Source organism: Hemicordylus capensis, chromosome 3 (assembly GCF_027244095.1).
Source record: "Hemicordylus capensis ecotype Gifberg chromosome 3, rHemCap1.1.pri, whole genome shotgun sequence".
Classification (NCBI taxonomy): domain Eukaryota; kingdom Metazoa; phylum Chordata; class Lepidosauria; order Squamata; family Cordylidae; genus Hemicordylus; species Hemicordylus capensis.
In genome coordinates, this window is record NC_069659.1 from 91,921,779 (window position 1) to 91,945,188 (window position 23,410).

At 43.7% G+C, this 23,410-nt stretch overlaps 1 protein-coding gene across 2 annotated transcripts in view; it reads right to left on the minus strand.

Annotated features, from left to right (window-relative positions):
• KCNJ6 (potassium inwardly rectifying channel subfamily J member 6) overlaps positions 1-20,733 on the minus strand; it is a 232,815-nt gene extending 212,082 nt beyond the window's left edge. Inside the window, exon 1 of one of the 2 annotated variants that reach the window (XM_053306592.1) lies at positions 20,375-20,733. The gene's annotated coding sequence lies outside the window, so the exon portion shown is untranslated. Of the gene's footprint in view, positions 1-20,181 lie in introns of both variants that reach the window. The other variant, XM_053306588.1, reaches the window with a different exon arrangement.
• Between the last annotated feature and the right edge of the window lie 2,677 nt (positions 20,734-23,410).

A 23,410-nucleotide genomic window follows, 5' to 3' on the forward strand; every position in this document is an offset into this window, starting at 1 on the left:
AACGTACACATACATTCCCAAGGAGCACAGTGGGAAATTGGACTGCAGATGTGAGGAAGAAATTTTTGTGGGATATGAATTGGGTAAAAATTATAGAATACCCGACCCTGCCAACACTATCAAGTTGCACAGTGTTGCTTGCTTTGATAATATAAAAGGAATAACCGATTTGGAGACACAAAAGTGGATACAGGCTGCTAAGGAAGAGATTGATTCATTTCATAACTTTTAAAGTTACCAGAAAAGAGAAAGCCTATAGAATGCAAATAGATGTTTACCATTAAATATGATGAAACTGGAGACATTCAAAGATATAAAGTCAGGTTGGTTGCTAAGCGATATGCACAGAAATATGGTGAGTACTATGAAGAGACCTTTGCGCCAGTAATTAAGTACACATCGTTTACACTGTTACTTGTAATTGCTGCATCTAAGGGAATGGGTGTGCATCATTTAGATGAAAAGGCTGCATTTTTATATGGTAATATCAAGGAGGATATATATATTCAGCAAACTCCACATTTTGAAGAGTTTGGTAAAGAAACTCTTGTGTGTCGACTACAAAAAAGTATATATGGACTTAAACAAGCAGCCAGAGTTTGGAATGGGAAATTAAATCAATTGCTTCTGGAAGAAGGATATAGACAGGGAAAAGCTGATCATTGTTTGTACACTAGAAATAGAAATGGAAGATGGACATACATTCTTATATATGTTGACAATCTGATTGTTTGTCATTAGGATAAGAAAGATTATAATGAGATAGTGAAGACTTTAAATAAAGAAGTAGAAAAAAGATTTGGGTGAAATGTATTATTAGGATACAAATAAAAAGAGGAGATGATGGATGTTTTACACTCAATCAGAGGCAAAAGATTTAATTGAGAATAGACTTAATTGAGAGTCTTGGTTTAACAGAAGCAAATTATATGAGTACTCCAATGGAATTGAGTTCCTTAAAGGAGAAGGAATCCAATGAGTCTCTGGAAAGCAATGAAAACTATAAAATGGGCATTGGAAAGTTACTGTTCATTACAACTGTATCACATTCTGATATCTCAGCTGCAGTTGAAATATTGTGTAGGGAAATGAATTCACTGACAAATAATGACTGAATTGCACTTAGAATAATTGAACAGTATTTAAACGGCACAGCAGATTTGGAATTAGTACTAATGGTTACTAAGGAAAGGGCCTTTTCAGTGATTGCACCCCGCTTATGGAGTAGCCTCCCCAGTGAGGTTCACCAGGCTTCATTACTTTGTTCTTTTAGATACCAGGTACCTTTTTGTTCACTCAAGCTTTTTACATTTTGATTTTTAAATTTTCTTTCTAACTTATTTTAAGGAGTTTTAAAATTGCTTTTTATTGTATTTTGTATTTTGTATTTTATCCCCCCCTTTAGTCAATTTTTATTTATTTATTTTATTTATCACATTTTTATACTTCCCAAAACCGCCATATTCACATGTACAATCTGTATGCATACAAGTTGTTCCAACATTATGTTGAATGCACATTTAGTAGTACACTTCCTATCTGTACCCAGCAGTGGTATGTACAGTCATTCACATAAAACATTTATGTGTACAAACATCTATGCACACATACAGTGTAATGCTGGAATAGCTCTATGTGCACATTATCCTCAATGCATGTACAATCTCTGTAAAGTGTATGCACATACAGATCTTTACACATGTACAGTTTTTCATATATTATGTTGGACACTTGCTATCTGTTACAGACCCAGTTCAAAGGGTCTGTACCCAGGTTCACTTTTTAAATGAATGCATGTGTTCTTTTCCCTTTTGATTGTATATTGCCCCAAGGGTATTGCCCCAAGGGCAGTTAGGCAGTATACTCAACACACACACACACACACACACACACACACACACACACACACACACACACAACATAATGTGCAGTAATTATCACAAAATTCTAGAAGGCTCCATACTGTGTCTAATGTTTTTTAACATCTACTTGAAAGCGCTGGGAGAGATCATCAGGAAGTTTGGTCTGGGGTGCTATCAATATGCTGATGACACCAAGATCTATTTCTCCATACCAAATTGATCAGGAAATGGCATTACCCCCCTAAGTGCTTGCCTGGAGGTGATATTGGGCTGGATGAGGGATAACAGGCTGAAATTGAATCCAAACAAGATGGAGGTAGGGGGTCGGGATCTGAGAGATGGTTTTGATCTGCCTGTTCTGGATGGAGTCACACTCCGCCTAAAAGATCAGGTTTGTAGTCTGTGAGTGCTCCTAGATCCCAAACTCTCCCTGGTTTCTAAGGTTGAGGCCGTGGCCAGGAATGCTTATTATCAGCTTTGGCTGATACGCCAGATAGTTCCATTTCTGGAGACAAATGCTGCTTATATGTTTCCAGACGGAGTACAAGTACTGGTTACTACCTATAAAGCCCTTAACTGCTTAGGTCCAGGGTACTTAAGAGAGTGCCTTCTTGTGAACCCTGTCACCTATTAAGATCATCTGTAGAGGTCTGATTACGGTTGGCGGCAACTTGGGACTGGGCCTTCTCTGTGGCTGCCCCAGGGCTTTGGAATGCGCTCCCTGCTGAAATAAGAGCATCTTCTTCACTGTTTGTTTTCAGGAGGACCCTGAAGACATACCTATTTCCCCAGGCTTTTAATTGAAACCAAATTTCTAAATTTTAATGTTTTTATCTATTATGATTTTTATGTTTTTATAAATTTTAAATGTGTACAAACATCTATACATCTATTTTATATTATGTTTTAATTCTGTACACTGCCTAGATATTTCAATATTAGGCGGTATATAAATTCAATAAATTAAATAAATTTAAAAAACACATGTACACGTGTAAAGACGCCTGAACACATGTACAACATAATGTCTGAATAGAACTGCTAAGGTTTTTGTTTCCAAGGCTTCTGTTTGTTATCGTTAACTTACTGAGAGATTGTAGCTTAGGAGGTAACAGTGTCCTCGACCAGGGATGGCAAACTGGTAGCTCATGGTTCACATCTGCTTTTTCTGTCCCCCTCCAACCCTCTCCACATCAAGTGGGGAGAAAAAGGTACCTGCCTTTTACCTGTCAGGTGTCATTCCCACTAGGATTTGAAAGGGTGGCCCAGAGGCTACTTTGCCACCACAGAGGCTTCTAAAGCAATTCTAATTTCTCAGTGAGAGGGGTGCCTACTAGGTTCATCAGCCAGGCTTTTCCTCACTAAGGTGCTCAGTGGGAAAAAGTGATTATGCCATAGGAGAGAAAGGCAGTGGTCTTAATCCCAAGTAGCTTGCTCAGGGAGAGTTAGTTTGGGGGCAAGGAGATTTAAAGAACTTCACCTGGATTGTTCTAAGCTACAGTTTGATTTGAGGCTCTTCCAGAGAAAAGTATTTTTTGTAAAATTCACATTATAGATAAAATGAATACAAATACTTGCAAAGTATGACAAAAATGTTTCTCTTGAATATTATGAATAATTTACTCTTCAAAATGGTTTTGAATGAAACCTATGACTTCCTTTTTGTATTATTGTAATCATAGTAACTAGCTGGGCTGGGTGCAGAGCATCTGTGCCTCTAGTTTGTTGCCTGTCACCGTGGCCCCCTTGCTGTCACCGTTTTGTTGCCCGCCTGCTGTCACCTCCTTCTTCCCCCCACCTGTTGCCACGTCCTTCTTCCCCTGTCCCTGTCCATCCCCGCCACCAACTTCTGCCCTTTGCTGCCGCTCCCCACATGCCTGCCAGCCAGCCGGCCAGCTGCTACCGCTGCTGCCATTTTTCTCCCTCCCACCCGTCCCATGACTAGCCTATCCGGCAGCTCTACGAACTCCCGCGAGAGCTGCCACACATGGGATTAGCCACGGGTATGCCTTAGAGAATTAAATATATAGATAATAATTAATAGTTAGATTGGTCCTATTAGATTGGTCTGCCCGAGGAGGTTATTGGATCCAATACGATTCCAAGAAGCCTTGGAAGGGTGCATGGTTGGCGCTGCTAGTGATTTTGTCGATGCTCTGGTGCAAACATGGAATAATAAATTCACTAGAGCAGTAAACACAATTGCTTCTAAACATCCTCTCTGGCCTGCTTTAAAGACAGCCCCATGGTATTCAGTTGAATGACGGGAACTGAAGAAGTGAGATAGATGACTAGAGAGCAAGTGGAGAAAGTCTCGGCACAAGTCTGATCAGGCACAACACAGAGCACATTTGAAGGTCTATGCTCTGGCAGTGTGGGTGGTAAAGAAGCGGTTCTTTTCTGCCAGCATTGCTTCTGCAAATTCACATGCAGCTGAGTTGTCTAGGGTTGTGAGGTTTGTCACCTGTTGCCGCAGTCCCCCCCCCCCGCTGTTGCTGTTTTGTCACATGCCTGTTGCCACCTCCTTCTTCCCCCACCCACCTGTTGCTGCCTCCTCCTTCCCCCATCCCTGTCCATCCCCATCCATCTTCCGGCCCCACCCCCTTCCTGACCTTGCTTCCTGTTTCCTGCCACACACCACCTAGCTGTCTCCCTAGAGCTATTTCCTGTGTCTCTCCCTGCCTTGCTCTTTCAACCCCACTGAGATCCAATCAGCCTGGGCCCTTCTCACCCCTACTGCCCCCTGAAGGGAACGGAAGCCTTAGAGGAGGGATGCCACACCCTTCTCAAGACTCCACAGGGCCACCCAAGCAACCAGGTAACAAGGCAGCCCAACAGTTAGCTAATTACAGACCTGTTTCCAATTTTCCATGGTTTGGCAAGGTGATTGAGTAGATGGTGGCTTCAGCTCCAGGCAGTTTTGGATGATGCAGATTAACTAGACCCATTTCAAACTGGCTTTCGTGTGGGCTATGGGGTTGAGACTGCTTTGATCGGCCTGATGGATGATCTCCAACTGGCTAGCGGCAGAGGGAATGTGACTCTGCTGATCCTTTTGGATCTCTCTGTGGCTTTTGATACAATCGACCATGGTATCCTTCTGGACCTCCTAAGAGAGGTGGGATTGGGTAGCACTGATTTACAGTGGTTCCATTCCTACCTCTGTTGTAGCTTCCAGATGGTGTTACTGGGAGACTGTTCTGCAAAGCGAGAACTAAAGTGTGGAGTTCCACAAGGCTCCATACTGTTTACGATGCTTTTTAACATCGATATGAAACTAGGGGTGTGCACGGAACCGTGGCAGGGAGGCTCGAAGGCGGCGGGGGTTTCCCTTTAAGAGTGGGGGAGGCTGCACTTACAAGGAATGTGCACAGAACCGTGGAGGCATGGTCCGGCACCAGCGGGGGTCTTCCTTTAAGGGGGGGTTGCACTTACCCCTCCCACCACTTTCCCTTCCCGCCGCTTTCCCTCTGCCGGCGCTCTGTTTTTTGCAATGATTTTGGGGCGGCAGCATTCCTCCCTGCCACCCCTGCCCCCGTTGTTTGTTGGAAATAGCAGCAGTAGCTATTGTGCATGCACACGCAACATGCGCATGCATGTGACATGCGCAGTGGGCGCGTGCGATTGCTACTTCTGCTCTTTCCGGCAAACAATGGGGGCAGGGGTGGCAGGGAGGAACGCTGCGGCCCAAAAATCATTGCCAAAAAACAGACTGCCTGTGGGAGAAAAGCAGCAGGAGGGGTAAGTGCAACGTCCCCGCCCTTAAAGAACCACCCCCCACCGGCGCCGCACCACTAGACCAGGCCATGTTCAAACTGGTTCAGAGGCCTCTATCATGGCCTCAGGACCAGTTTGTGCACATCCCTAGCACTTACCCCTCCTGCCGCTTTTCCCCTGCCAGTGTCCGTGTTTCTTAATGCCCAGAGGGGCAGCAGTGTACCTCCCTGCCGCCCCATTGCCCTTGTCTTGTGGATATGACCGGAAGTTGCCAGTGCACCTACGTGTGCATGCGTGCATCATGTGTGCATGCCCCTGCGAGCGAGTTGGCGACTTCCAGTCATATCCAGAAGACGAGGGCAACAGGGCATCAGGGAGGTATGCTACCGCCCCGATTGGCATTAAGAAACATGCACGCCGGAGGAGGAACAGCGGCGGGAGGGGTAAGTATACCCTCTCCCACTCTTAAAGGGAGACTCCCACCGCCTTCGAACTGGCAGAACCTCCAGTTCTTTGAACCAGTTCGGAGGCCCATAAAGGGCCTCCGAAGCAGTTCTGTGCACATCCCTATATGTAACCACTGAGAGAGATAATCAGAATGTTTGGTGCTGATGACGCCCAGATCTATTTCTTCATGTCAACCTCATCAGGAAATGACATATCTTTTCTAAATGCCTGCCTGGAGGCAGTAATGGGCTGGATGAGGGATAAGAAACTGAAGTTGAACTCAAATAAGATGGAGGTACTGACTGTGGGGGGTAGGGACCTGAGAAGTGGTTTAGAGCTGCTTGTTCTGCATGGGGTTACAGTTCAGGTATGTAGTTTGGGAGTGCTTCTGGACCAAAAGCTTGCCCTCGTTTCTCAGGTTGAAGCAGTGGCCGGGAGTGCTTTTTATCAACTTCATCTGATACGACAGCTGCATTCATTTCTGGAGGCAAATGACCATATAACAGTGGTACATATGCTGGTAACCTCCAGGCTTGACTACCTTAGTGCACTCTATGTGAGGCTGCCTTTGTATGTAGTCCGGAAATTACAATTGGTACAGAATACAGCAGCCAGGTTGGTCTCTGGGATAACATGAAGGGACCACATAACACTGGTTTTAAAAGAACTGCATTGGTGCTGATTATGTTTCTAGGTGAAATACACAGTGTTGGTTATTGCCTATAAGGCCTGGTTATTACCTATAAATACCCAGCTTGGTTTAAAGACAGGGTATTTAAGAGAGCACTTCCTTTGTCATTAACCCTGCCGCCTGTTACAATCTGCTGGAGAGGTCTGGTTACAGTTGCCACTGGCTTGTTTGGTGGTGACCCAGGACCAGGCTTTCTCTGTGGCTGCCCCAGGGCTTTGGAATATGCTTCCTGCTGAAATAAGAGCATCTCCTTCTCTGTTTGTTTTCAGGAAGACCCTCAAGACTCACCTATTCTTACAAGCTTTTAATCACAATTAATTTTAATAATTGTTTTATGCTACTGTTTTTATTGTTTCTGTTTTATGCTACTGTTTTTATTGTTTCATGTATTTTAATCTGTGTTGATTCTTAAATATTGTTTTAAATTTTGTACACTGCCCAGAGATGTACATATCAGGTGGTATTAAAAAATATGATTGATAGATAGACCTTCTTCATTTTCCCATGCAAGAAGATTTCATTAGATTAGATTTGCTAGATGGAAAAAGGAATTGGGGCAAAGTATTATTACCACTATGTTGTCATTATGCAAAATGAAGTCATGCTTTCTCAGATTTTGTATAACCTGGTAGTTATTGTTAGACAATATGATAACTTGGGCTGCTCCTTGTCTGGTGGACGTTAAGACCAATTATGGCTGCACTGGTAATATTGCTAAGATTGATGGAAGTGCAGGGAAGCAGTTTGGATTTTGTTTGCAAAGACCTGGTTTTGTAATGTTGGGCTGATTCTTCATTGGGAATAGCAGTGACTGTCTGATTGTGTCATCACTCCTGTAATGCTTGCTCAATCTATATATCTGTCAATACACAACAGACATCTGTGAAAACACCATGAGTCTCCGGTGCTCTCTTCATCAAAAGGAATATTTATTCTATTAACCCTGTTCTGAAGTTCCCTCTACATGGGTAAGGGAAACACAAAATTAGAGACTTTAGTGATGTATTCCAAGTTTGCGCTCAGAAAGGAATTTGGTTTTTTTTTTTAAAAGCACACTTCAAATAGGCTAGCTCCACCAGCCTCTCAACTTCTGCTTTGATCAAGGAAGCTACCCAGATCTCACCTCCCGACCCCTCCATGAAAACATCCTGTCTGCTAGCCCCACATCCTTCAAAAATATCCTCCTCTCTTTCCCTTTCCTTGTTGATCCCCAGTAGTGGCAGGTGGGAGCAATGGTGGTGAGTGAGAGCAAGGAAGAGGTTGGTTTCTTGTGTTCCCTCCCATTGTCCTGTGAAACAGCATGCCAGGAGAGAAAGTAGCAATGAGGTGTCTCAGGAGTGGAGAGGCTTTTTAAAACTTTCTCTCTTCATTTCTCAGTACATCAGGAGTAAAAGGAAAGTCTGGGTTTTGTTGTCTTCCCAAAGGCTACTGCCGTATAATAGCAATAGCAATAGCACTTACATTTATATACCGCTTTATAGCCAGAGCTCTCTAAGCGGTTTACAATGATTTAGCATATTGCCCCCAACATTCTGGGTACTCATTTTACTGACCTCGGAAGGATGGAAGGCTGAGTCAACCTTGAGCCCCTGGTCAGGATTGAACTTGTAACCTTCTGGTTACAGGGCGGCAGTTTTACCACTGCGCCACCAGGGGCTCACTATAAGGAAGATATACAAAATGCACTGGACTGCTAAAAGTTTTTGAAAAAAGATTGATCTGGAGTCACTTTCCTCATGTTTCTACTATGTTGGAAACAGAGGTTTTCTGCTAGCAGAATAGCTCCTTTGGTTCAAAGTTGTTTGCAAACATGTACAGTGTATAGTTATTATCAGGGAGCTGATGATAAAACCATAATTGGCTATAGCTCCCTGTTAAGTGTGTATGCATTAGCCAACCCAGGTTTACTGCTGTGTAATGTAAGGTAAAGTGTGCCATCAAGTCAATTTCGACTCCTGGCGCCCACAGAGCCCTGTGATTTTCTTTGGTAGAATAAAGGAGGGGTTTACCATTGTCTCCTCCCATGCAGTATGAGATGATGCCTTTTAGCATCTTCCTATATCGCTGCTGCCCGATATAGATGTTTCCCATATGCCAGTGGATATTCGAACTGACAACCTTTTGCTTGTTAGTCAAACATTTCCCCTCTGTGCCACTTAAGGTGGCTGCTGTGTATTGTATGAGATGGCAAATAATCACCCTCAGGATTTGCTTTTTTTATGCAACTGAAGAGCTTGAAAAGGCAAATGATTTCCTGTAATAATGTAACACAAATCTAAACTGGATACATGAATGGAGCGATCCTCTGATTAAAATCTGAAGAACACAGTTGATTACATCACTGAATTAACAGTTCACTCTCATCATTTTGCCCTCTCTTCCTTTTGTTATTCTTTTGATCTAGATATCGTTTTCTTGGGAATAAATTGTGGGACATTCAGCAGAAAGAGTAGCATTCAGCATCTACGAGAGAAGAAAGAAGCCTATTTTTCTGCTGCAGTGAACATCTTAGCCTTAGATTTGGATGTCCTCATTCGCCTACTTTCAAGCTTTCAAATCTGTTCAGCTGGAATGGTGCTTTCTAAATCTTGTCTACTCCCAAATGTTACATCTCTAATTCACCTTACTAGGAAAAACTCCACTGAGTATGCTCTCAAGACAAGGTATGGAAAGAAAGAAGGACCATGCTGAGAGTGTGCCTATCAGGACATCTTCCATGAACATCCCAATGCTGTCCCAGTGTGTCTCTTGATTGCCTGTGGGGGCCATTCATCCAGATGGACCTCAAAACACATGCTACAAAAACTGGTGCATGTTTTGGGGCTTTTTGGATGAATGGTGCCCATACACAATCAAGTGCCAGGCCGATGTCGGGACATCTGTGGAAGACCTCCTGATGTGCTTGCTCTTGGTGCAGCTCCTCTTTCTTCATGTATGTTGGACCATTATCGTTTGAACCAGCCCAAAATATTGCAGTAAGGCATGTTCAGCAGAAGGTTCTGCTGTATTTTAGGAGGGAGAGTGCATATGAATTTAAATTTCTCTCTCTTTGTTCTTTCAGACTACAGTAGCACCAACAGTCCTGTACCAATGTGAATTATAATCTTATAGAGCACATACAAAGGCTACCCTATGTTATACTAAAATCACTGTGGAGGCATTGGACGAAAATGATTAATGTGCCATTTGAATACACATATTCTAGGGATTTGCCTACAACAGCAGAATTTTGATTACATAATTAATTAGGCCCCCAAAGAGGATCCGCCCACACACTTTCTTTATCCACAGGACTATTGTAGCCATACGTTAAAAAGAACATATTCCTCCAGAAATAATAAAATGGCCACAGTAAGCAGTGAAACAGTAGGAGTATTTTCCTACGCTAAAAGGTACATTTGATCCTCTTTTACTTTGTGTCACATATGTATGCTGCCAATGCAGAGACAACTTGGAAGAAAAATGTACACCCCAGCTACTGTCATTTTTATATTGAAAAAGTAGTCATTTCACACACAAAAAGAGACATTTCACATACTTTACAGATGTAAACCCACATCCATGCGTGCATTACTACTGACTGTACACTGAGCAGGGAGTTGCTGGCCATCATAGCTTTTGACATGTGTACCCATATGATATGTATTTTGAACATGCTTGTCTCATTCACACTATTGTGAACATGCTTCACAACATGCTTGTCTCGTGCACATTTACAGGTGTGCACTTCAAACCTAAAAATGCAATGTGTGACATGGCTCAAAATCTTGCATATGAAAAGAATCTAAAATCCCCATCTAGGAGAATCAAAGCCAGCTACACTGTTAAACATGTGAACTGGCTGCCTGGCTGCCCAAGGCATTTATGTGCCTGAGGCGAGGGGGCAAATGCTGTCTCTCATAGCAACTCCGCTGCACTGAAGCCAACCTCACCCACCTTCTGGGTTTAAAGGAGGTGCTGGTCAAAGAGAGGAGGCTGCTTTCTGGCATTGCCCTGCACCCCCTCTGAAAGCCTGCCACGGGAAATGGGATCAGATTGGGAGTACCTGCAGCAGGCTTTCAACTGCTGTGTCCAGAAGAGGCTGCCATTAGGCAGTCTCCTCTGGTCACTGTGCACCTCTTTCTCTCCCCACAACATACCTTTCCCTTTTCTCCTTCCCCCATCAACCTGATCATGACCTTTCCCTTCTCCCTAGTGTGCGAATGCACCAGGGAGCAGTTTCTGTTTCTCTTCTCCCTTCCTCGGATTCTTATCTAGGGTCAAGGGTAGCCTCTGCCATCACTGCTCAGGCCCATCTAATGGCTGCTACTATTTTCCTGCTAGCCCTGCTTTTTGAAATAACAACAACAACAACGAGGGGCATGGAATGGAGCACCAGGAAGGGTGCAGGCTACACTTTTGCCTTTTCAACAAGCAGGAAGAATGGGAAAATAATAGTGACTGGGTGGGTCTAAGTGGCAGTAGTACAGAGAGGCTGGAGGCCCAGTGGGGCGGTGATGGGGGCAGCAGCAGCCAGGCAACTGAAAGACAGTCATGGAGTGGCTCTTTGCCAAGCAGCGGTTGAGTTACAATGCACTGCGGCAGGTGGCAGAGGGCATCTTGTTACCTCATTGGCACCCCAAAAATCTGCCACTCACCTCATGAAACCACTCACCTCATGGAAGGATTGCCCCTAAGAACTATATCCTGATGATATATAAGAAGTATTCACATCTGAGGCCTGGTCTACACATGGTGCAGAAATGTGGTGGTCAATTCCTGAGGTGGCAGAGTGTACCACTTCAGACTTCAAGGCAGTGACATAGTGGTGTTGATGGTGGCCCGTGGCTAGATTTTTTGGTAGATCCCCTGCTCACCTGCTGCTTGCCTCTGGGGCCCACGCACAGCTGCTCACTCACTGCCACTGTCTCCACTGGTGGTATGGCCTAATGATGATACTGCCCCGGCACAAGCCCATCTCAGGGAGAACAGGTGCTGGGATGGTGACATCATTTGACCACATTGCAGCCAGCAAAGCGAGGCAAACTAATGTACCACTGGTGGTAAGTGAGCAGCTGAGCAAGGGCATGGGAGACTTGCAGCAGGTGGGCAGGGGGGCTGTGGGTGAGCTCTGTTAGCATCAGGAGGCATGAGCTGTGCTTCTGGCCCCACTTGGCGGACCATGTGCTCCGCACACATTTGCTCAGTTATGCTTCAAGGGGAAAGAGACTATTTTTGAATGCTCCGCCACATACAAACCTAATGCTTTTGTGAGAAAAGTTGCATAACTTAAAACACAGCAGTTCACTCTAAACTTTTTGTTCTTTTCACCAACTCTATAATAGCTGCATTTCAAAATAAATGTGTGGTCAGAAATGCATCCTGAAGACAATTCTCCAATTGATATATCAATAACAAATATTTACATGTTTTGACTGAATGTTTGAATCAGGAACTGTCTTCTGCTTAAATTTATTCATCCTCTTTCATAGTAAAGCTGCCCTCAATGGACAATACAGACAGAAATCCACATTCTACTAGTCAATAGCAAAACAGTTTTTCTAAATGTTATTTTTAACACAAATTCCAGGATAACAACATATTATACAATTATGCTTTTAATGGAAGAACATTGCAGCTTTCTAGATTAACTTTACTTTCTTGCTGGGATTCTGGAGTTAGGTATACTAAGAGTGGTGTACTACATACTTAAGTTTTCTCCTCACAACAACCCTGTGAAGTAAGTTAGGCTGAGAGAGAAGTGACTGGCCAGAATCACTCAGCAAGTCTCATGGCTGAATGAGGATTTGAACTCGGGTCTCCCCGGTCCTAGTCCAGCACTCTAACCACTACACCACGCTGGCTCTCTATATGTAAAATTCAAATGTGGAAATAATAAATGGGAAAACATGATAATGGCATACCATACCATTTGACACAAGCCCCCGCCACATATGCTTAATTTCTTTAGCTCAAAGGAAGAACAGAGGATATTTTTAATCTAGTTAATATCACTTGGCTAAGCCTCAGATGTGAGGGCACTTGTTTTAAAAGATTGTGGGTGAATGGAAATGTCTCTCTCTTAATACTTAGGTGGCCCTATCCACCCCAAGCACAGTACTTCCAGTGACTGTTGCTGGTGTCTATCTTATGTTTCTTTTTAGATTGTGAGCCCTCTGGGGACAGGGATCCATCTTATTTATTTATTATTACTCTGTGTAAACTGCCCTGAGCCATTTTTGGAAGGCCAGTATAGAAATCGAATACATACATACATACATACATACATACATACATACATACATACATACTTTTAATTATTTTGTGTTTAGAATATTTTGTGTCTTGCCCAATGAATACAAAATAATTCCCACTGATAGAATAATGGGGCAAGATGCATTTGAGAAGATCTGTAAACATTTCTGGGGGGTGGATATCATATCTTGGAAAGTGAAGTACTGAACTTCTTGAAAATATTTTAAAAACACAAAGAATTCTGTCCTTGGTTTCATGGTCAAGAAAGGTAACCTCCCCCATAAATATAATGCAATATAATTTAATAGTACTTGAATAATTTTGTTCGGTGTGCAAATATCAGCTTATGGAACAATGAAAATTCTTGTATATTTTGAATAATTTTCTTTGAATTTAAATATTTATACTTAGTTACTTTTACCCATTTGACTAACTGTTGTGTGGAGGAAAACCATACAAACACAGGAATTGATGCTGCATATATGATGCTTGCAGACAAGAGTTTTATAGTATCTTTGAGGCTCAAGCTGTTAGCTTGTCGAAAAGGAAGAAACAATATACTAACAATATTTGCTTCGAAATCTGGACAACCCAGTCATATTTGGCTTGCTGGCAGAGATCTATGTATTGGGCTGGAATACAGGAGGAGGGGGAATGCTTAAATTCTCTAGCTTTAAGGTCACTGACTGACATCCCGATTAAAAAAGCACTGGGGGGGGGGGACTGGTGTAGTACCAGTGGTTGTGAAGAGGTCCAGACTAATGCTACACCAATGCTAGAGTGTGTATGTGAATGTCAATGACTTGCCTTCCCCTGAAAGCAATCTGTGTCACCCAAAAACATGTCCCTGAGGGCTGTGTGATTCTCAGTGACATATTTTCAAGTGGCACGGAGCAGTTCCTGCGAAAGGGGAGGCTATTGAAATTTGTTGTCACCGCTGAGCCAGCACTGGAGATGAGTTAGTTGAATTTTTCAGAAGCACTGGTGCTTCTCCCATTGCACTGGTGCTCTGTTAGTCAGGATGACAACCACACTCCTTTTGTTCATTACTGTAACAAAAAGCAGCATGGGGACCTTGTGGAGAGAAAGCAGAGATTTATTGTAGCTCATGACAGTGGTAGGAGACAAAACACATCTTGCTTTAATTCTAGCATCATTTGATTACATCAAGCTTGGACGATTATCATGTACTCTTTGTGTTAACTGCCTTTGAAAAATGTTTGGAAGCCTCAACTGGTACAAAATGCAGCAGTGAAAGTTTTGACTGGACCCAGTTTTGTGGAGTATGTTACTCTGTTATTGTATCCCTATCACTGGTTGCCAGTCTGGTTCTGAACACAATTAAAAGTGCTGGCTGTTACCTTTTAAAGCCTTAAATGGCTTGGGACCAAGATGCACAAAGGACTGCCTCCTTCTACCAGTGTCAGAGAATGATATTGTTGGGCAGCTGTCAAAGGCCTAGGGGTCTCCGAAGAGCTCACTATCAATCCCTGAGACCACCTCTGGGTCCATAGTCTCCCTGTAGTGGTGATGGAGCAATTCTCTCAACTAGCTGACCCGAGTGCCGCCGCCGCGGCTGGGCCACCCCCGCCCCACCACGGCCGGGCCACTCCCGCCCCGCCGCACCACCACTACTGCGCTGACGGGCGGGCTGGGGCCCGCCGCCTGGCCTGCCACCGAGTGCCGCGGCCGGGCCGAGTGCCGAGTCCCGCCGCCACTGCGGCTGGGCCAGGCCGGTCTGGGCTCGCCCCTGCAGCCAGGCCGGGCCGCCCCTGCCCCTCCGCACCACCACTACCGCGCTGTTGGGTGAGCCGGGCCACCCCCGCTGCCTCACATCTGCGACCAGGCTGGGGCCCGCCGCCTGGCCCACGCCACTGCCTGGCCCGCCACTGCCTGGCCTGCGGCGCAGCCAGGCCCGCCACCTCGCCTCCGCGGCCTGGCCCGCCGCCTCACCTCCACGGCCGGGCCCGACCAGGCCTGTCACCTCGCCTCTGCGGCCGGGCCCGCCTGGCTCCCCGGCCATGGCCGACGCCGCCGCTGTTCTCCTGGGTGTGCCAGCCAATCAGGCGCCCCGCAGCCCAGCCAATCAGCTGGGCTGCCGGGATGCATTTTTCCCTGGCACACCCAGGAGAATTAAATATATAGATAGATGGAGTTGAGTCACTCCATTTCCCATCTCATCCACCATCATGAACCTGGGGGGGGGGGCACCCATGTAGGAGTGAGCCCACAGAAGCTAGTTTCTTGAGAGCCCCTACAAATCTGGAACCAGCCTTGCCTCCTGCAAAGTCCTGTTCAACCACTGAGATGAGAAGAGAAGGAACTGCTTCATGTACTGCCTCCATCTAAAGTGGGAGAGGGCTTTCTTCTAACACTTAGGCTGTGAAACTCCTGCATTGGGGAAAATCCCTGGCTCCTTTCTCCATGATGCAAAGGTGAAAGGTCACCTTTTTGTGTCACTAGACTTATCTGAAGTGTGTGATTTTTTTTAAAGTATCTTTTCTTGATTATTCTTATCTGTTGTGTATTGTTTTTATGGTAATGTTTTTAGTTGTAAGCTGCCTTGAGTGTCTTAGGGTGGAAGGGCAGGATGGAGATATATTTAATTAATAGTTTCCCCCAAGCCATTTCCACTCCTTTAAATTGGCCAGAGGATGTTTCTGCTCCTGCTCTACCTATTCATGCTATACCAATGTAGGTATTTTTTTGCTGGTATAGTAGACTGAATCTAGGATTTGCACCGGTGTGCTGTGGCCTTGAGAGACACCTGAATTGGAGACCACCTGGAAACAATCTGTAAACTAGTCTGGGCTCTTTCAAGGAAGAGCACAGTGTAAGTGAAATAAACTGAGGTATGTGTAGTTGTGGACCTTGTATTTCATCACCTCATCATGCATTTTTCTTGTTTTCAAGGACTGTTGTATGCCACTGATTATAGTGGAAACAGAATTTCACCCTGCAATTCTTGGCTTCCTCATAGTGTGGGAGGAAGACTGGACAAGGGCATAAGCAACATCCTTTTGGATTCTATCCTTCTGATGTGGCCTCTGCATAAAATTTGCTGTGTATCAGCTCTGCTTTCTCCAATTTGTTCAACATTGTTTACAGCTTTTTGTCTTGCAGGACTTTGGAAAGCAGTAAAAGAAAGTATGTTTGCAAAATGGGGGGGGGGAGAGAACACATTGACACAGGGAACAGCACAAATGTGACTCATGCAAAGATTTCTTTCCCAAATGAACACTATTATTTTCTTGTTTGCTTTTCTGTTCTTGACTGTCTTATATTTCTAACAATAGGCAGAAATAGCGATAGCAAGAAACAGAAGTAGAACTAGCAGTGTCAATGTGAAACAATACTTGTCTGTATAGTTATATTTTTGGGAAGCTCTCAAATAGCACATGGAACAAACTATACAGTCAAAAATATACTTGGTATATTTTCCTTTCTCCCTGCTGCCAAGGTTAGTATTTATCCTCTAAACCTGGTAAGTTCATGGGAGTAGTCAAATAGCTTTGTCATGTCAAATGATTCATGCTGTCTGATCCTCTGCATATTTACCTGGGCATTAATCCCAATAAACTCAGTGGAACTTGCTTCCAATTCAGTATACAAAGACTGTTGCCATAATCTCTGACCCATTGGCAAATTATTTTTGACAAGTGTTGGACACCCAAGATTTATTCTGTGCTAGCAGGCCTTCTAATAGATCCATAAAATCCTCACTCTGGAGTAATCATGAGGATAGTTCTCCAGATTTCCATGGTGTTTAAGTGAGATTGCTGTAGACTAAATGGTTTGTGAATTGCAACCGCAGGGCATGACCCCAATGGGACTTAAAAACCCATTGAGGTCATGCCAAAAACACATAAAGCCTGTTCTCATGAGCAGCTTAATCCAGGCTAGGGCAGCCCAGCTTGTGTTAGGCTGCTTGTCTAGGTGAGGCTGCTTGCTTCTGATCCTGGCTCTGCCATACTGGATAACCCTACTTTTTACCCCAGCCTTTAGTCAGGGGGAAGGGTGCAAGTGTGCCCTTAACCCCAGCACCGGGCTCGTGTGTTTGCTTGGACTGCGTGCACCCCAAGCATACACAGAGTCAGGTGACTAGAGTGCCTGACTCCCAGGGAAATCCCCCAATGCACCACACTCATCACACGGGGCTGGAGGCTGGGGAAATGAAATCTGGCCTCCTATGATCCGCGCTGCATGGAGCAGTGTGGATTGTGTGGGTGTGCACTAGCTGTGAACATCTGGAGGGAAGGTGAGTCCATCCCTGCCTCCCCCCCCCCCACCGCCACCGCCACCCGCTCGGTCATATGCATAGCCTTATAGTTTGTTTTTGTTCCTGTATTCAATAAATTCATTTTTTCAGCCTAGAAGCTGAAATTTTATTCTCTCAGCCTAGAAGCTAATAGAAAATCGAGATAAAATCCATACCCTATCTCCTAAAGAACATTATAAAAGGGCAGTTATACTAGTCATGTTTGCTATCTCATTTCCCAAGCAAATAGTACTGCAATCCACCAAGCACTACTGCTGTACAGCCCCTGTTTCTTTCAAGTTGTGTTGAAATGATATAAAGATTTCACCCTGGCCACATTCAGTCTGTTATGTCTGCAACTGGCAACATTAAAACCCTGGAAATAAGAATAGATTCTAGTTCTTGAAGTCCCCTGCTTCGGTTTCACTAAGCCTGCAATTCTCTCCACACCTGTCTGGGACTAAGCCCCACTGAACATAGTGAGGCTTACTCCTGAGCAAACATGCACTGGATCATGCTGTTAAATGATTTGCTAGAATACTTACCAAATAAACCAGCTTCCATGAATAAATGCATTGTTCCTGTTCACTCTTCACACTCAGAAACCATGCACAGGCTTTGTAAATCTATACAGGCTAACTTGAAAATAAGCCTGACTTTTCTCAGTGGGGCTTTCACGCCTAGGTAAACGTGCATAGGATTGCAGCCTTCATTAGCAGTTGACAGGTTTTGCTTTTTAAAGCCTCTCTCTGTATGGCACAGCACGTTTGTTTCAGTGATCTAGGTGTAATTTACTAAACTTGTCCAATAGGAACCTCTTCCATAGCACACTTTTGCCTGTCCATGATCTCTGTTTGTGGACACTGGAGCATGGATGCGAGGGACTCTTCTGTGTAGAATCTTGGGTATGGGAATCCTGCCCTGCCCTAGAAGCAGGGACTTAAACCTTAGAACTTAAATACTGATCCCTTTCTCGCCACAAGATTCTAAGAATATTCTATTTGCAGCATAACCACCATTACCCAATAAAGGCAAACATTTGAGTTTTACAGCTCTGAGTATTCATGGACTTAGCAGAGAGGTGCTCAAACCAGCCTTTTAATCTCCTTCCCTGGGGCAGAGCTGTTCTTTCTTTCTTTCTTTCTTTCTTTCTTTCTTTCTTTCTAGTGCACTACATTTGCTCACTGCATATTGTGAGACAGCTTTTAACTATTAACTGGGGTCCTGAAAAGTTCAAGTGAGTAGCCAACAAGTAAGATAGCCCTGATCCTCTTTCCATCACTTTCCTTAACTTCCTGACCCATTTGTGTTTCTGACTACTGAAGCTGCTTTAACCTTGCTTCTCATTTCAAGTTAACAATTCTAACACTGCACCATTGCCATGCAGAAAGCAAGTTATTTACACACACACACACACACACAGCCTACATATAATACAGCACAGGTAATAAGACCCACTTCATTCTGTGTCATGTGAACACTCATTCTGAAATTAATACATTGATCACAGAGACTTTTAAAAGTTTCAGAAAACAGTTCCTAATTGTTCAATTGCTCTTTTGCATTATTTCCTCTTTCCACCCCTTTGAAACTGTCCATGGTGCTGAAGTTTGGTTTAGAAGTTCTATAGTCTGTTCAGTTTTGCGCATCTTGAGACTGCCTTGATCTAGTTGCAAGAAATAATTCAAAAGCCATGAACTTTGTCTACCAAATCAGTGGTGGCAAGCCTTTCATTATCTCACCCCCCCACTTGCAATTGGGAAGGATTCCACCCCTCTGCATGTTATGTGGAATTGAAGTTAATATTCCCTGGGTCGCCATGGTGATAGTGAGCTCTGTTCCTTAGAGCAAGACAAATTAGGCATCACCTCATTAGCCCAAAGACTTCTCTAGCTAGTTGCTCTGGCACATCACAGAACTCTTTCTCTTAAAAAGATTCAGAAAGGAAATGGGTGCCTCTGCATGATTGTGTGACATTGCGTCACAAGATATCTCATTCCTTTAATGTTTCCCCCACCATGTAACCATTGCTTTACAAATTCAGGGTGCCAGCCAGTGTTCTGAAATCAGGGATAATTTTTCATTGGCTTCAGTTGGGATAAAGATGGCACTTCCAGACCTGGCTTTTCCAGTTCATGCTTTGTGTGAGCATTCTTTCTGGGACATTGCTCTTGTCTGAGCATTGCCAGACAAGTCTTATATGGAGCATTATATTGTTCTCTCCAAGTGCTTTAAATGTGGAACAAAGTACCCTGATCGGTTACATAATTAGATCATGATTTGCCTTCTTATCACCAGGAAAGAAAATAAGGATAATAATATTTGCTTAATATTTGGTAAAGATGAAAAATGACCCAAACAGATTCTTCAACTGTATTTTTAAAATAGAAGAGCAACCGTGTAACTTCAGTGGCACACCAGTCTGATTTTAGCTGAGAGGTTTTGTTAGAGACATATGTTACAACTTTCAAGGATCCTAGGGCTATATGTCATTTACTATGTAATTACTACTCCCCGCATCATACCCTCATCATGCACATCTGGCTGTTTGAACAGAAACCACTAATGAAAATCCCACCCCTCTCTCTTCTGGTAAACAGAAGCTCCATATTCAGAGTTTAATAGCTGGAACAATTGATTTCTTCAATAGCAAAAGACAGAAAGCAAACAAACATTCCACACAACCTCTTCAACCCATGATGACAGTTTTCCAAACAAAGGGAGAAATGTATTGGAAATAATAATTGACTGGATGCATTTCATGCAGTTCCCCCCCTTGAAACACCCCGTTTCTTTTTCACTTGCTAACGAAGGGGATATGAAATCGATCACCTCTTTGTTATGTAACAAGTCTCCTTTGTCTTCAAAACACAACTTTGATGGGATCTACTTCAACGTGCAATGACAAGGGGGAGAGGCGAGAGCAGGATTTCTTGTAGGCATACATACGACTATAAGCTGCATTGCCATACCTTTTCGCTGCACGCTTTCACTCGATCATGATTTCCTCCTTCAGAACGGTGTAAGATTTTGATGGCTGGTCGTTCACACAAGGATGTATTATGGAAATAAATGTATTTTTTGGATTTAAAAAAAAGATGTTCAGCTTTTAGATTGACCCAACGCTGCTGTCAGGAGCCTCCATCCTCCACGCTATTCACCTACCTCTGGATCCTGTTAGGTTTTCCCACAAGCACAGCCAGGTACACTGTTTGAGTTGAACGGATGGTTGTTTTGCTAGGTAGAGTTGAATGGGTTGCAGAAGAAATTAGACACCAGGAAAACAAAAGATCAGAGTGGAGCAAGAACAATAAAGCACTGGTAGAGAGAAAAGTGATGGACCACTAAGGGACACGTCATGAAAGCCCGCAGTTTCAATGAATTCTACTCAGTTTCAGGGGCTGCCTGGCTTTCCAGTCAAGAGCTGTAACAAACAAGACAGATGAGATAAAACTTCACACAGTGCCATCTAGTGGCGAATGGCTGAAAGGCAAGATGTAGGGAAGATGTTTTGCTGGGTTAGATTGTTTCCTTTGGAGCGTACGAGGCTAAATGGAAACTTTACTGTCTGTGCAACCACCCCTCTCCATTTCCTGCAGTATTCGAACAGATTTTTCAGCAGAGAAACCAGTGCTCAATCTGGGAGGAAAAGATGGAGTAATATATATAAATATGGTATTGAACAGAAGTTAAAAAGTGGAGGGAAGTGAAGAGAAAGGATTTCTTTGTAATGCTTCTATTTGGCCAAATCAAACAGCAATATTTTAAAGAAGAAATTTTTATTTATTTATCTATTTTATGGAGGAAGGGCAGCTGATCCACAATTGGCTGTGGGTAAAATGTATGTTGAGGCTAGGTGGTAGGTTTTGGCAGCTTTGCTTGAAAATGACCGTGTTTACCAAAATCATGTTTAAGAATTTTGTCTATAAATGAGATAAGAGGAGACAGTAACAAAAGATAGTAGTGCAAAACTGGGTAAGAGTTTGGTTTTAACAACAGGGACGGGCATCAACCCTCCTCTCTTTCTTGGACACAGCCATGTGATGTCTTGGGGAATGAATACATTGTTTCAGTGCCTCTAATCTTGCAATCTGGATCTCTTGTTATAAGATGCTGGGGACATGTAACAGGAAATAGAGACTTCGGTCTGGTCTTGCTTGTGAGGCTTTTAATGACGTGGCTCTGGCTAGTACTCAGGGAGAGTACTGGACGAGACAGCAGTAATTTATGACATGATGAGTCCTTCAGTCCAGGCTGCTAAGCGTTGGAAACGGCTCTCAGACCATTGTGCCAAAGGCTGCCTGGTCCAACTGGCAATGGCTTTCCAGGGTCTCAGGCGGCAGACTTGGGACTGTCTGCATTCAAAGCAGCTCTGCCACTGAGCTCTGCCCTCTCTTTGTTGCTCAACAGGAGCCAGAAGCTGGCCCTTGCAAACTCTGCAGTCTCTGTGAGACTGTGACTTCTTCTTGTGAATACGGGGTGGAGGGCGGTGGAGGGGGGGATGGTGCCTGCATTCTGCCAGGCAATTTCCCGCATTCCTGTTTGTGTGCTACAACACTCCATCCAAAACACAGAGCTTCCAGGCCCAGAGAATGGGCCGAGAGTACAGGGTATCATTACACTGTCAAAATGAAGCAATTCTAACTTGGGAAACTGCCTGGAGACCCCATGTATGCCATTCTGAGCTTCCTGAAGAAAGGGTGCAATGTAATTTGTGATAAACAGTATATACTACTGTGCTCTTAGAGTTCGCTCAAGGAAAGATGGAGGGGGGAGAATGAAAGCATTTTTAGTAACTAATCTTATGCCTGGTGTTTGTGTGAATGGTTCTATACTGTGAAGCTTGGATTAGATCTACTGCTTACTCTATGTAGCCTGTAGGATGTTTCTGGGTCTGTACATGCCTGCATCATATTCTGCATGAAGCCCTGTGCAGCTCACTGACTACAGATTTGCAATTGGTAATGTAATGAAACTGGTGAAAAGGTTTCCATCCAGATACCCTACAGACAATATCTAATACTGAGTTTTAATAATAAAGGGAAACAGCGTTTTTGTTAGTTGGGAGGATAAAATGAAGGTGAGCTTTAATTAATTAATTATAATTAAATCAGTGTCTATATTGCCCTTCAATGTAAACATATTCTCAGTTTACAAGAATCTAAAACAGCAATAAACAATAACCATAATTAGACAATATGAAATAAGCAGTAGAATAAAACAGCAGCAATTTAAAACAACTTCCATCACAGATTTAAAGCCTGGAAAAATAAGCTATATATTCTATATATATTCTATATATTAAAAGAATCGTTAAAAGTGTTGGTTTGGAAATCAATTGCATTTGGATATTGCCAACATAATGGTCTGATTCATGACAGACCCAACTGGCATGTTAAAGACAAAATTGGAGTCAAGTGAAGTTATGCAGAACTAGATCTGAGAGGCAGCAGATGGGCTGTTTCTTTTCTCCATTTCCTGCTCACACTCAGCTCACAATCTCTGCACCATTCCAGTGTCCTCGTAAGTACATTGTAGAGAGACATGGCAAACATGCTGCTACCTGGGCACCACATTAACTTTCACTGCAAGTGTGCTGATCCTCTGTACCAACATTCTCACTCAACACTAGTCTGATCCTGTGAATTGGCCTTAAGTTTTTCTTGTATAAAGGTGAGATATTAAGTGGTGGGTTGGAATATTTTAACAGAAAAACACTGGAAGATTCAAACAGAGTTTTGATGTTTTTTTACCTATGCAGTTTAGAGATTAGCTGAGATACTCAATTATATGTTGGCTTGCACTTCTCATGATAAACCAAGACTAATCACTACCTGGTTAGAGTGTGAAATGTGAGTTAATAACGAGGAGACCATGGCTTAAATCCCCACTCAGCCATGAAACTCACTGGATGACAATGATAGGTCAGTCACTATTCCTATCATAACCTACCTCACAGGGTTGTTGTGAGCAGGGGTGAATTAGTGTTTTTGCCACCTGTAGGCAAAAAGGCTTTTTGCCAAAAATACCACTGTGTGGCAGAAGTAGACTGCAAGGAGCGGGGTCAAGGGGAAACTTTCCCTCTTTGCCCAGGGTGAGGTGTGGAGAGTTCCCCCTTTTATCGGGTTCTCCCTTTACCGCCACACAGTGGTGATTTAAAAAAAAAAACATTGAGGGGTCTTTCTCCTTGCCCCGCGCCCT